Below are 16247 nucleotides of genomic sequence, written 5' to 3'. Positions count from 1 at the left end.
AAAGTATGATATGTTTATTATTTAAAATAATCACTTATAATTCTATTTGTAATCCTGTTCCAAATAAAATGATTTAGAAACTTTAATAACTCTCCAGGCACAAACGAATGGTAAGTTTACCTTTCACCCCTTTTAGCGGGTATAACCTTGTGGGAGGTGTATCCATAAAGTAATCCAAAAGAAGAGCTCTGGTGGCTATATTTGGAGTATATAGCAACATTTCATTGATATTATAAATTATCCCACAAAGGAAAACTAAAGCAGTAATCAAAAAATTAAAAACCATAAATAAATTTGTGCTAATATAGTGATATTAAGGAAACATCATATCATAAACAAATGTCACAAAAAGGAAATTAATCCACCAAAGAAAAGGACAAAATTGGTGATAATAAGTGAAATCAACTAAGTTAAAACATAATATGACAACAAGCACTGTTTATCACCATAAATAATGAAACAATGAATGTATGTAAAGTCCCATCACAAGCAGTGCAAAAATTAAAAGAAAAAATAGTCCATAAACATGGTGAAGATGCTAATCCAGAAATATGGTAAGGATAGGTCCAATCTCCCAAATGTTTAGCACATCCAAGTGAGTAATGAGGCTCCTTACCGACTCAAATGACCACCCAGGTGGTCTCACCAGGCATAGGGAATGTTATGGTCTCCGAAGAACCTATACCAGCGTCTGAAGTGATGGCTAGATCAGATCTCAATCTTGGCGTCCATCATCTCTCCTTTGGTTGATGTGGCCCTGGGTCCTCTGTTCTTCCTATCATTTATTGCAATAAACCACCTTCACCACCTAATGGCTAACAGTCTTGATGTTTTATACCTCTTGAAGAAGCTTTCCTGTGAAACTCATTGAGACGTCTCTCCCCACCCTTCATCAGCATAGTATCTTATCAGTATAACTGGTTACACATTAGGCTGATAACTGTGGCTGTATATGTAACATGTAAAAAATGTTAAATAAATAAACAAACAAATAAAATAAAATGGTATAAAACAAGAAAAAAAAAAAACTACTGACACCAGTGGCGAAACTTCCAGGGTCGCACAGGTAACACTTGCAAATGGAACCTGGCATTCTGTCTAGGGGGTCAGGGGGGCCCTTAATGTTTTCTTCTACATGAAGGTTCTAGTTACACCTCTGATTTATAAAAATCTAATAATCCCTCCATCGCTGGTTAACAGCGTAGATGGAGGTGTTATGGGAATATTTCTGATTGTGACTCTATAAACAAAAGTTAATACTGCAATTGCAGGAACAGATTCACAGGACGTAATCACTGTGTTTAACCACTTCAGCCCCGAAAGGATTTTCCCCCTTCCTGACCTGGCCATTTTTTGCGATACAGCACTGCGTCGCTTTAACTGACAATTGTCGTGCGACGTGGTACCCAAACACAATTTATGTCCTTTTTTTCCCCCACAAATAGAGCTTTCTTTTGGTGGTATTTGATCACCGCTGTGGTTTTAATTTTTTGCGCTATAAATTAAAAAGTGCAACAATTATGAAAAAAAACCACAATATTTTGTACGTTTTGCTATAATAAATTTCCCAAAAAATAAATAAAAGAAAACACATTTCTTCACCAGTTTAGGCCGATATGTATTCTTCTATATATTTTTGGTAAGAAACAAAAAAATAGCAATAAGTGTATATTGATTAGTTTGCGCAAAAGTTATAATGTCTACAAAATAGGGGATAGATTTATGGTATTTTTATTATTATTTTTTTTTTTACTAGGAATGGCGGCGATCTGTGATTTTTATCAGGACTGCGACATTGTGGCGGACAGATTGGACACTTTTGACACTTTTTTGGGACCACTGACATTTATACAGCGATCAGAGCTAAAAATAGCCACTGATTACTGTATAAATTTCACTGGCAGGGAAGGGGTTAACACTAGGGGGTGATCAAGGGGTTAACTGTGTTCCCTAGGTGTTTTCTAACTGTGGGGGATGGGATTGACTAGGGGAGGAGACCGATCGGTGTTCCTATATACTAGGAACACACGATCTGTCTCTACTCCTCTGACAGGACGTGGATCTGTGTGTCTACACACACAGATCCACATTCCTGCTCTGTCAAGAGCGGTCACGAGTGCCCGGCTAGATCGTCTTAAAGGAGCGACGTATACCTAAGGCGATTTGCGCAGCCATGCCAACCTGCCGCAGTATAACTGCGGCGGCTTTTCGGCTAGCGGTTAAAATGTCCGTTCATGCCAAAAACTATTACATGTTATTTTATACATAGGTAAGAATGGGGTGGTGTGAGATGTTATTAAAAATTAACAAATAAAAATATGTTATTAAAAGCTAGCGAATAGAACAATTGCAAAAGTAAAACCTTGAGAGGGGAGGGAGGAGTAGAGAGATTGTCAGGAAAAGTTCCATCCGCTGTAATATCTGTCATTTGGTGTGCAGTACTGAGGTCCACCAGCAGGTGTCTCCTGGCAGTTTGGAACTATCAGGAGAGCTTTTCCCTGCTGATGTTATGTCATCTTTGGGCCACAGTACTGGCGTCCACCAGTGGATGGATCCTGGCAGTGTGGAGCAGACAGCACCTCCAACAATCAGGTGTCACTTGAGGCCAATTACAGGCATATAAATACCCGGCAAGCACTCACATGTTTCGTCCTTGCGCCCTGACCTGCTAGCTTGTTATCTGATCCTGATTCTGAACCTGTTCCTGTGACCCGTGTATCTGATCCTGTCTCCCTGTCCTGATCCCTATCCTGTCCTACTTGTTATCTTGCATCCCTGCCCTGCAGTCTGATCCGTCCATCCTCTCCCTGTCCTGTGTTCCTTACCCCATCTGCTGATCTCCCTGTATATGACCTTGGCCTGGCTTACGTTTATGTTTCTGGAACATCCCCTGTCCATCTGCTGATCTGCTGTGTATGACTCTGGCCTGGCTATTGTTTATGATTCTGGTATTTCCCATTTGTTGTACTTATCTGTCTGTTGTTATTTGTGGGTCTCTGTCTGTTGGTTGATTATTGCACTGTGTCATACTGGAGGTGGTTGTACTTATATTATTCACTTACTTTAATAAATAATTATATTTTCACTTACATGTGTTTGGTGTTCCTCTGTAGCTAACCATGCAGTTCTGGTCACACCTGGTACATGAAAGTAAACCAAGGCCATCCCTGACCTGAAGTGGCTACACAGAGGAACCATCTTGGTTCAGGTTGCTTGCTGCAATGAATTCTGATGTGGTTCGTTATTGTGCTCTGCTGGCATCAGAGAGTAGTGAATATCTCCGCCAGACACTGAAGGAGTGGACCAATGATCAGCTACTAGAGATCATTCGTTTTGCTCACTCCTGGGTTGATCAGGGCTGTATGCTGTTTGGGGATGTTAAGCCTTTCATTCAAATCTGCACAGAGCTCTGACTTTGCCCTGCATCCCAGAGGGCCAGGATGATTTTTCTCCCTCTTTCAGTATTAATCAGGTCACATCACTGGTATGACTTCTGGAAGATGACTACCCTTATTTTTTTTAACATTACACAGCCTGTTCCCAACAGATGATAAAAGAATGTGTTGATTCTGTACAATTCCTTGTCAGACAAGCAGTATGTAACCTTCAGTTTGTGCAACCACTATTTTTAGCATGGTCCGGTATTTTGCAATCAGCCCCAGCTAGCCCACAACAAACCATCTCTGCTGCCAGACACCTGCCTGCCCAAGAGTCTTTTTCTCCTTCACCCATGGCAACCTCAGTTTCAGCCCAATATACCCTGCTTCCCACCAAATATCAATACCCTGTCTCTACCCGCTGCACTTATCCTGCCTTTAACCCACCTGCCTCTTCTCTGCTACCTACAACTTCCCCACAAGAACGTCCTCTGTCCGCTGTTCCCTCTTCCTTGCCATATCCCAGCCCTTCTCTTCAGTACACCTCACCTCCTACCTACAGTCCTGCAATCACCTACAGATCTCCAACAGTTAAGCCAAAGAAGAAACGGAAGTTCTTTCCAACCCACATGATCCTGCCAGTAACCCAACCTGCCTCCACACCAACCAATCTGCTCCAGTCTGCTTGCATGCCAGCTGAACCCGATAACCCACCTGATTCTTCCAAACCTCTGCCTGCTATCCAGCCAGTGTCTCTGCCTGAATTTCCTGTGACCCAGTCTGATGTTCCTGTGTCCATGTTCCAGTCCGATGTTTCAATACCTGCCGACCAGTCTGATGTGCCTACTGTTCAACCTGTTGTGCCAGTGTCTGCTGTTCAGCCTGTTGTGCCAGTGTTAGCTGCCCAGCCTGATGTATCCCTGTCTGCTGGCCAGCCTGATGTATTCCTGTCTGCTGTACAGCCTGATGTATTCCTGTCTGCTGCCCAGCCTGATGAGCCTCTGTCTGCTGCCCAGCCTGATGAGCCTCTGTCTGCTGCCCAGCCTGATGTGTTCCTATCTGCTGCCCAGCTTGAAGTGCCCGTGCCTGCTGCCCAGATTGATGTGCCCATGTCTGCTGCCCAGCATGACGTGCCTGTGTCCCCACTTGAAGTTCCGGTGTCCCAGTCTGGGGTCCCGGTGTCCCAGTCTGAAGATCCGATGGTCCAGTCTCAGCCTGAAGTTTCGGTGCCCGTGTCTCAGCCTGTCATGCCAGTGTCCGTCATCGGCTTTCTGGGCCAGTGCCCGGCGTCCGGCTTGCTGATCCAGGGCTCGTTACCCAGCCCATTGGGCCAGGCCCATTACTCAGCTTGCCGAGCTGGTGCCTGTTACCCAGCCTGCCATTATGGTGCTCGCTGCTCGTTCTGATGTTCCAATGTCTGCCGCCCAGCTCGATGACCCAGAGCCTTAAGTGTCTGATGCCCAACCTGAAGTGCCTGCTGCCCAGCCTGACGTACCCCCATCCATTGTTCTGCTTGATGCCATAGACTATAGACAATTACAACCAGTTGGAGCGTCCGGAGGCCGCTCCTTTGAGGGGGGTACTGTCAGGAAAAGTTCCATCCGCTGGTAATATCTGTAATTTGGCGTGCAGTACTGAGGTCCAACAGCAGGTGTCTCCTGGCAGTTTGGAACTGTCAGGTTTTGTCCTTGCGCCCTCACCTACTATCTTGTTATCTGATCCTGATTCTGAACCTGTTCCTCTTCCTGTGTCCTGAACCTGTGACCTGTGTGTCTGATCCCTTCTCCCTATCCTGATCCCTATCCTGTCCTACCTGTTACCGTGCATCCCTGCCCTGCAGTCTGATCTGTCCATCCTCTCCCTGTCCTGTGTTCCTTACCCCATCTGCTGATCTCCGTGTATATGACCTTGGCCTGGCTTACGTTTTATGTTTCTAGAACATCCCCTGTCCATCTGCTGATCTGCTGTGTATGACCCTGGCCTGGCTATTGTTTATGATTCTGGTATTTCCCATTTGTTGTACTTATCTGTCTGTTGTTATTTGTGGGTCTCTGTCTGTTGGTTGATTATTGCACTGTGTCATATTGGAGGTGGTTGTACTTATATTATTCACTTACTTTAATAAATCATTATATTTTAACTTACATGTGTTTGGTGTTCCTCTGTAGCTAACCATGCAGTTCTGGTCACACCTGGTACATGACAGAGAGAGAGAACTTCTAGCAGAAGTTGTGTCTGTGTTTTCGGTGAAGGCTACAGAACACATTTCAACAGTGCGAACAAAATGGAGTCTCTTGTGCTTAAATCAACAATACAGTGAAAGCCCATGTAATTTCCCTCCTTTTGTTTATTTGACACCATTTTTGTTCACGTTACATTCAGCCGATTGCTGGTAACACCTGCTACATTGGTGCAGAGAGATGGCATCCTGTTCAGCTCTCTCCTAGGTTTCTCAAAATGAGGGGTTTGTCAGGGCTGGTGGACCATCTGTTGGTACAGTGGGTAGTCACAAAGAGGCATAGCCTGATGAGAAAGTAAATAACAAATATGAGAAATAGGAACATCACAATGTAAGTGCCTAGTTTCTGTAACCATGTTGCTATGCCATATAAAAAGTCACCAAAACCTCCTAATCCCTTAAAGGGGTTCCATCAATCTTTAGCAATATCTCTGGCCTTATTCTGTAGTTCTCTCATTTTAGCAAGATGCCATTTAATAATGTCCTCATTATCAGAAATGTATATACAACATTCAGTGCGAAATACCTTACACATCCCACCTTGAGCTGCAAGGAGATAATTTAGTGTTAATCTGTACTCTAAAGCCGCGTACACACAGCCGGACTTCCCGACAGAAAAATTCCGATGGGAGCTTATCGGTCGGACATTCCAACCGTGTGTATGCCCCATTGGACTTTTTCTGTCGGCATTTCCGACGGACTCAGATATAGAACATGTTCTAAATCTTTCCGTCGAAAATGCCGATGGAGTTTAGCCCGTTGGCTGAGCCATCTCTTCACTTAATAAACCTATTTCAGTGGTAGTAAGGTTAATAATCTCATCTACAATTCTAGTGTAATTATTTATTTTTTATTGCTTCAATTCCCCATCCTGTCCAGGAAGGGAACCATGACCATGTCATGTCACCTTCAGTGAACAGCTCTCTTTTGAGCACTAAAGGGTATTCTGGACTTTGACCTGGTCACACTGTATCTTTGCGAACAGCCAAAGCAGGTAAATAACTTTCCAATATAACATGTACCTTAGAGCTGAATGATTCTGGCCAAAATGAGACTCACGATTTTTTTGCTTAGAATAAAAAGATCACAATTCTCGCAACGTAAAATCTTTCACATTATACAAAAAAATTGGGTTAACTTTACTGGTTAGTTGTTTTTTTTTAATTCATTAAAGTAATTTTTTTCCCAAAAAATTCCATTTGAAAGACCGCTGCGCAAATACAGTGTGACATAAAATATTGCAACGACCACCATTTTATTCTCTAGGGTCTACTAAAAATATATATATATAATGTTTGGGGGTTCTAAGTACTTTTCTAGCAAAAAAAAAAAAATGAATATTTTAACTTGAAACCAACAAATGTCAGAAAAAGGTTTAGTGTTTAATTGGTTAAACTTTCCTCATTTACACACAAGTCTATTCCTGTAACAAATTGTTACAATGTTTATACTTAGTTCCACTGCTAAAGAATGTTGTGATTCTTGGCAGAATGCCTGTTTTTTTTTTCTTTCTTTTGAGGGCTGTGGCTTCAGAAGGACAGAGAGAATTATTTGCATAGATAGAATCTTGAAACACTTTTGTCAAGATCGCAACAGGGAAAAAATCGCGATAACGATTATTGACAATTAATCGCGCAGCTCTAATGTACCTGTAACATTAGTAGGAAGCCAGGCATAAGCTTTATCTCCACATATATAACCCTCTACGTATGGATGGTATACCTGCTCCTAAAAAACTGGAAACAATAACATGGAATCTCAGGTAACCAATATTTCTACATATTGGGAACTGTGAGCAATTTGTACTATAAAGGGTTCTATTTGGTTCTGGATCTAGGATATAATAATATTGACCATAGTTTCCTACATAAACTGTAATCTTTGCTCTAGTGCAATCTGAAATGCCCAACTGTGTTTATTAGTGTTAAATGGGCATGTACGGTTTAGACAAATCTGTGGAGTGTCTATGTGTTTTGAAATCAACAATGTTACTGATCTGTGCTCATTAGCTGTGGAGACTATGTATGAGCCATTAATTCTAGTCCTGTTTAGATCAGGGAAGTTGAGAGGCATTGCTATCATGGGTTTAGTTCCTGTTTGGGGATGTAAGTGAGAACACACCTAGCAGTTACTAGCGTTACTGTGGGTTGCATACAATTTTAACATTTGGATGAAAGGGTTATTTTTACATTTCTCTGTTCTCACAAACAACAGGAAAAGAAACATCTTTTTTTTTCAAAGGATATAATTACTTTAGGATTTTCTTGCAGTGGCTGGTGTGAATCCGGATGGGCTTTCCTTCCAGCTTGACAGCAGAACCTGTTTTTAAAAGCACCAAATGTGGTCCATCAAATTTTGGTTCTCGCAGCTTTCTGATGTGTCGCTTGACCACCACCCAATCACATGGTTGGATTCTGTGAATGCCTAAAACAGAATCTAGGTTGGGGATAGATTTATAAACACCTTTGTGTATTTTAGTCAATGTTCTTTGCAAAATCTGAACATATTCTAACAGACTAGAGTGAGAAGCCTGCAACTGTTGGGGAAAATATTGCCCTCTTTTGGGTGGCCTTCCAAATAAAATCTCATAGGGGGACAGCCCATGTGGTTGTTTAGGGGTAGTTCGTACAGAATATAGGGCTATTGGCAAAGTTTCCACCCATCCTTTACCTGTATCTGCTTTAATTTTTGCACATCTGTTTTTCAAAATTTCATGAAGTCTCTCAACTTTACCACTACTTTGTGGATGATAAGGCGTATGGAAAGCATGCTGTATGTGAAGCAGAGGCGGCTCTCTAATTAGGCATATTAGGCGGCCGCCTAAGGGCCTCGCACGGACAGGGGCCTCGTGCTCGCGGCCGTCTAATCCACCTAGTTAAAGAGCCGCCTCTGAGGCTGGCAGCAAGCAACTCCCCGCCATCAGAAAAGTGCCGAATCCCGGCTGGTCTACAATGCACTAATCGGAGAGATCACAGGACAGCATGTAAGACCAGCTCAGGGGGCAGGGGACAGGAGCTGACAGCTCCGGATCACATAAGACAGCGACCTTAGGGGGCGGTACTGAAGCCGATGGTTCAAGCGCTTATGCTGCCACCGCCCTGCTCAGCACAGCAGACATCAGACCGGTAACATGCAGCGCCGGGCACTGTGAGCTTCAGCTGCTGCCTCCATACTAACTTCCACCAGCTTCCGCGGCCCCTCCTCCTCCTCCCACATGAAAGGCAGACGAGAGATGATGGCCTTTTAATTTCAGCAGATCAATCAGTTGCTGTTTCTCTCCAATAGAATCTCCTCCCACGTGGGCGGTACCAGAACCTCCTCCATTCCAGCATACTCGTTGGTGAACTAGAGGTACGTGAGAGGAGGGGGGGGCTGAGTGAGACCAGGGGGAGGGGCCAGCAGGCACAGTAGCAGGAATGGCATGGATCCTCAGAGGAAGGTAAGGTGCTGTATCATGTGTGACTGTAACCATTACACAGCCTGCTGCATGTACATAATAGGGACCATCTAGAGATAGAGGAGGGATAGATGGGGCAGAGAAGGGGAAATAAGGACAGAGCAAGGGAATAAGAGAGATGATGGCAGTTAGAGAGTACATGGGGGGCAAACAGAGCAAAGGTGATGGGACAAAACATCAATGAGGCCCCTTTCACATGGGACAGACTCTGCCTTGCTCAGCAGGGCTACTGGCCGCCCACTGAGCAGAGCAAGAGGTTAACAGGTTCACGTTTGCTCCGCTTATGCCAAGCAGACACAGACACAGCCTGCACTGTTCTATGGGCAGTCAGGTGTAAACGGACCGCCTGTCTGTTTATACCCGACTGGCATTTGTCCTGATCCACCCAGACAGAGGGTAATGGATCCCCCTTCAGTTTGTTTTTGTTGGGTCAAATTAAAGGTAGGCGGGTCCAAGACACAAGTCCATTTACATCTACCGCTCCATAGAGGAGAATGGAGGGTCCAATCAGGTCTGCCTGAAAAACTGACAGGTGGACCCGATTGGAACCTTCATGTGAAAGTTGAAAGTGCCTAAAGTGCAATGTGATAGATGTCAAGAATTATTTTTATATATATATATATATATATATATATATATATATATATATATATATATATATATATATATATATATAAATAAACACACACACACACACACACTCCAATTGTGCTGTGATAATCTTGTGCACTGCAAGCTGTTTGCACAGACTTTGGTGTACCATCACCAAGACAAAGCACATACCATTTGCTTACCAAAAAATTTGATTCCTTAAATTTATGAAGTTACATGCCTCTGTCATCCACAGGATATTTACAGCCACTTCACTCAAAAAGTGACAACGCATTTATAGTAGCATTCTCAGGCCCGGATTTACTTTTACTCCCTTTGCCGCCCCAAGGCCGGGTCCTTCAATGCCGCCCACACACACACACACACACACACACACACACACACACACACACACACACACACACACACACACACACACCACGTCCTTTATCGATGACTTCTACAATAGATCAATTAAAAACATATCTCCATACACGAAAACACTGAAAATAACTGGCTTTAATTGTACAGACTAAAAATACTTCAGGGTAAGCGTGCGAGGGGTAAGGATTTTTCGCAGGCAATTTTTCAAGGCAATGGCTAGTGTTAGTGCTTCAATCATCCCCGGCACCATGGTGGTTATGGTGTCAGGATGATTGAAACACATTACCTCTATCATTACATTGTAATATAAACTGAAATAGTTCAACTCACCATAATGCAGAATCATTGGGAGCCCTGAGCGTGTCACTTGCCACCATCTCTTGTCACTTGCCACTATGCCTGCCACCAGATGGGGATGTCACTTGCCACTATGCCTGCCACCAGATGGGGATGTCACTTGCCACGCTGCCTGCCACCAGATGGGGATGTCACTTGCCACTATGCCTGCCACCAGATGGGGATGTCACTTGCCACCATGCCTGCCACCAGATGGGGATGTCACTTGCCACACTGCCTGCCACCAGATGGAGATGTCACTTGCCACGCTGCCTGCCACCAGATGGGGATGTCACTTGCCACACTGCCTGCCACCAGATGGGGTTGTCACTTGCCACGCTGCCTGCCACCAGATGGGGATGTCACTTGCCACTATGCCTGCCACCAGATGGGGATGTCACTTGCCACCATGCCTGCCACCAGATGGGGATGTCACTTGCCACGCTGCCTGCCACCAGATGGGGATGTCACTTGCCACGCTGCCTGCCACCAGATGGGGATGTCACTTGCCACGCTGCCTGCCACCAGATGGGGATGTCACTTGCCACGCTGCCTGCCACGAGATGGGGATGTCACTTGCCACCAGATGGGGATGTCACTTGCCACGCTGCCTGCCACCAGATGGAGATGTCACTTGCCACGCTGCCTGCCACCAGATGGGGATGTCACTTGCCACCAGATGGGGATGTCACTTGCCACGCTGCCTGCCACCAGATGGGGATGTCACTTGCCACGCTGCCTGCCACCAGATGGAGATGTCACTTGCCACGCTGCCTGCCACCAGATGGGGATGTCACTTGCCACCAGATGGGGATGTCACTTGCCACGCTGCCTGCCACCAGATGGAGATGTCACTTGCCACCAGATGGGGATGTCACTTGCCATGCTGCCTGCCACCAGATGGGGATGTCACTTGCCACCAGATGGGGATGTCACTTGCCACGCTGCCTGCCACCAGATGGAGATGTCACTTGCCACCAGATGGGGATGTCACTTGCCACCAGATGGGGATGTTCCTTGCCACCAGATGGGGATGCCACTTGCCAATGTTGCCATGCTGCCTGCCATCAGGAGGAGGGTGGAACAGCGGTGCGGGCAATGAGAGATGTCATCTTTCTCCCACGCCGCCGCACCGCTGACACTACTAGCTAATCTCAATTTTTTTAAAAATGGCGCCGAGCTACTGCGCATGCGCTGCCCGGCCGAGCTCTTACGAGCTTTCCCGAGCCCGGCCGGCTTCGGAACGGCGCATGCGCAGTTGCGTGGTCGGCTCGCGGCCATTTTTTCTATGGGCACTGGTGCCCATAATAGACTTTAATGGGCAGCACGAAAGGGGGGGCGGCCGCGAAGTCGCTGCAGGAGCGGCGCCGCCCCTACACCACTGTTGCCTTGAGGCCTGGCCTCGGTGGCCTTGTGGCTAATCCGGCCCTGAGCATTCTCCCAGTAGCAGCCTTTCACCACTCTTCCTGATCAGGTACCAACCACAGCAACCCCGTGTATGCAAAGAATACAATATACTGTATGCATTACCAGGACATACTGCTTTATTAGAGTAATGTACTTACAGCAAACTTTACTGGGATAAAGCAACAAATTGTTTACTTGTGCTGGTGTTGCTTTATTCTTTGCATTTACAGGGTTCCCTGTGGTTGGTACCGGACCAAGCTACTCTACCTGCAGTGTTGTTGTTTGAGTGAAGTGGTTGTAAATATCCAGCAGATGACGAGTGCATGTGACCTCATAAGTTTAAGGAGTCAATTTTTTTTGGTAAGCAAATGGTATGTGCTTTGTTTTGGTGATGGTATACTGAAGTCTGAGCAAATAGTTTGCAGTAGATCTGCACAAGTTTATCACAGCACAGTTTTGTTGGATTTTTTTTTGTGTGACGTATGTTTTATGCTTATTATTTATTGCACCAGCACTTTGGAATGTACATATATTAACTATTCTTGATATCTATCACACTATAGTATTTTATTGTGGTACACACTTATATGATGGATGTTCTTTTCCTTTTCTTTCATTTCCCCAATGACAGCCTGCCATAATAGCTAGGATCTGCGAGAGCAGCTCCGTATTATACTGTACCCTCCTGCCCCCCCGTACTGTCCACTTACGCCCCCCCTATACTGTACCCTCCTGCCCCTGTACTGTGTCCACTTACCCTCCCCCTGTACTGTGCCCTCCTGCTCTCCCCTGTATTGTACTCTCCTGCCCCCTGTACTATGTCCACTTACCCTCCCCCTGTACTGTGCCCTCCTGCTTCCCCCTGTACTGTACCCTTCTGCCCCCTATACTCTGTCCACTTAACCTCCCCCTGTACTGTGCCCTCCTGCTCCCCCCTGTACTGTACTCTCCTGCCCCCTGTACTATGTCCACTTACAATCCCCCTGTACTGTGCCCTCCTGCTCCCCCTGTACTGTATCATCCTGCCCCCTGTACTATGTCCACTTACCCTCCCCCTGTACTGTGCCCTCCTGCCCCCTATACTCTGTCCACTTACCTTCCCCCTGACTGTGCCCTCCTGCTCCCCCCTGTACTGTACCATCCTGCCCCCTGTACTATGTCCACTTACCCTCCCTCTGTACTGTGCCCTCCTGCTTCCCCCTTTACTGTGCCCTCCTGCCTCCCCCTGTACTGTACCCTTCTGCCCCCTGTACTGTGTCCACTTACCTTCCCCCTGTACTGTGCCCTCCTGCCTCCTATACTCTGTCCACTTACCCTCCCCCTGTACTGTGCCCTCCTGCCCCCTATACTCTGTCCACTTACCCTCCCCCTGACTGTGCCCTCCTGCTCCCCCCCTGTACTGTACTCTCCTGCCCCTGTACTACCCTGTTTCCCCGAAAATAAGACCTAGCATGATTGTCAGTGATGGCTGCAATATAAGCCCTACCCCCCAATTAAGCTCTAGTTAAGGTCCTTGTAGGTCTTATTTTCAGGGTAGGGCTTATTTTTGGAGAAACAGGGTAGGGCTTATTTGGGGGTATGGCTTATATTGCAGCCATCACTGACAATCACGCTAGGTCTTATTTTCGGGGAAACAGGGTATGTCCACTTACCCTCCCCCTGTACTGTGCCCTCCTGCTCCCCCCTGTACTGTACCATCCTGCCCCCTGTACTATGTCCACTTACCCCCCCCCCGTACTGTGCCCTCCTGCTTCCCCCTGTACTGTGTCCACTTACCCTCCCCCTGTACTGTGCCCTCCTTTCCCCTGTACCCTCCTTATACAGTTCATTTTTATCGCTTGAATTATTTTTCCTATTATGGGCGTTAGTGGGGCCTCATGTCTAAGTTTTGCCTAAGGCCTCACAAAGCCTAGAACCGCCTCTGATGTGAAGGGCTTCCATTACCTCTTTCATTACTTCCCCAGTAAAATAGTTTGCTCTGTCACTCTCAATAGTTTCAGGAACCCCATATCTACAACTATTTTGTTCAAAATTTTCTTTGCTGTTGTTTTTGCATTTGCTTTAAGCTACCGACCAGCACTCGGGCCAACCTGAGAACATGTTAACACACACTAGAGCGTACTCATAGGTGCCTATTCTGGGCATCTGAATGTAGTCTATTTGAATTGTTTGAAAAGGGAAATCTGGCTTAGGAGAATGCTATTGGGGGATATGGAGAGGTCTCCCTGTATTGTACAGAGCACAAGTGAGACATGAAGCACAAACCTGGCTGCAAGTGCACTAAATCCAGGTGCTATCCAATAGCAGTCAGTAAGTCCTGTATTGTACAGAGCACAAGTGAGACATGAAGCACAAACCTGGCTGCAAGTGCACTAAATCCAGGTGCTATCCAATAGCAGTCAGTTAGTGCCACCATCGTGCCCTTAGCAAGATGACTAACGCCATGTGCCAGTTGTGCTAAAACTGGGTACAAACTCCTGGGTAGATATCACCTGTTGTCAGTGCCCCACAGGCCCTGCTCATTTTGAGTAGCATTACATTTGATCCACTTATCCTTCTCATTGTCAGAGGCCCAGTTCTGCAACTGAATTAAAGTTTCTATATCCCACTGTTCTTGATGAAGGAAATCTGTCCCCACTACCTGGGCGACCCCTATAGTGAGTGTGAATCCAAATGCCATAAGGGCAGCATCCCTTGCTCATTGGTCCGCTAAAGCATTTCCTCTGGCTGTCATGTCATTTCCCCTTGCATGTGCTTTTACCTTCAAGATGGCAACTTCTGCTGGTTTCTGAAAGGCCTCAAATAGCCGCTCTATGAGTTTTGCATGTCTCACTGGGATAATAACAAATATGTGGCGCTAACTAGAGTGCATAAATAAATAATGGGGATAATAAAAAATAATTACATCAAGTACTAACTGAAGTGCATAAGTGAAACAGTATTAACCTCAATACATAAATACACTACAGTGAAATCACATAAATGAAGTGACTATGCATAAAATAATAATAATTCATAAATTGTGTCAACAAATGGATTGATAGAGGGATCCTCTAAGACAAAATAGAGTTCAATGGTGATCTAAAAGTGTATCAAAGTGAAAAAAAATGTAAAAATCCAAAAAAATGAAAAAAATCGCATAAACTAAAAAATTCGCATAAAAATGGAAATATACTGTTTCACTTATGCACTTCAGTTAGTACTTGATGTAATTATTTTTTATTATCCTCATTATTTATTTATGCACTCTAGTTAGCGCCACATATTTCTTATTATCCTATTTATTTTCTGTGTGGGAACACTGCCTTATGTGTGGCAGCTTCTTAGACCTCTTTAATTGTTTCTATTCACTTTGGTTTTGCGCATTAGTTTTTCTACTTTAGCATGTCTCACTGGCTTCCCTGCATAGTCAGAAAGTTCTGTGCTTTCCAAATAGGCCCAAAATTATGAGCTGTTCCAAATGCATATCTGCTGTCAGTGTAAACGTTTCCCCTTTGATTCACTAGGAGATGACATGCTTTGACTACAGCACACAACTCCGCTTCCTGTGCTGACATCAATGCTTATTGATGTAAAATGGTGTCTGTAGTGGTTACAGCAAACCCTGTGTGTGGCTGACCATCATCAGTGTAAAATCTGGAACCATCTATGAATAAATGTGTGTCACAATCTGATAATGGCTCATCTTTTGCTGGTGTGACAGAGGCCCTTTCTACCTCCATCAGAGCCATACAATCATGAGAAAAACTCTCAGGTTTTACATCAGTAGCATTTGTTGCATCGCCCTCATCAATTATAGGAAGAAGAGTAGCCGGATTTAAAGTAACACATCGTTTGATTGTTAAATTCGATGTAGCAAAAAGAGCAGACTGGTACTTGTCAAATCTACTGGCAGACACATGTCTGGTATTTACTTAATTCGTGATTTCCTGTACTGCATGTGGCGCATACAGGATCAGAGCAGAATCTAGTACAAGCTCAGTTACTTTGTCTAGCAGCAAAATGCAGGCTGCTATGGCTCGCATACAACTGGGGGAGCCTTTGATGACAGGGTCTAATGAGGCTGATACATACATCACAGGCCTCTATCTTCATGTAGCTGGGTGAGTACACCGGCAGCAAATCCATTGACTTCATGACAGGACAACGAGAAACTCTTAGTATAGTCAGGAAGTCCAATGGCGGGAGCTTCAGACAAAATTTTAATAAGCTCCTTCATCTGCAATTCATTGTCCCATGTGAGTTTGAAAGGGTTTGTAGTGGTAGCCTCATATAGAGGAGCCATGAGTTCTTTTGCATTTGGAATCAAGTCCCTACAATATCCCACTAACCCCAGGAAGGCATGTAGTTGCTGTACATTTCTTGACTGTTCAAATTTTTGTAGAGTGTTAACTCGATCTGGAGTTAGATGACAGATTGTGAAATGTAGTGACCCAGGAAGATCACTTTCTCTTGG

Source organism: Aquarana catesbeiana, linkage group LG05, assembly GCF_042186555.1.
Source record: "Aquarana catesbeiana isolate 2022-GZ linkage group LG05, ASM4218655v1, whole genome shotgun sequence".
In the NCBI taxonomy this organism is placed as follows: domain Eukaryota; kingdom Metazoa; phylum Chordata; class Amphibia; order Anura; family Ranidae; genus Aquarana; species Aquarana catesbeiana.
Note: the sequence above shows the minus strand (reverse complement) of the source record.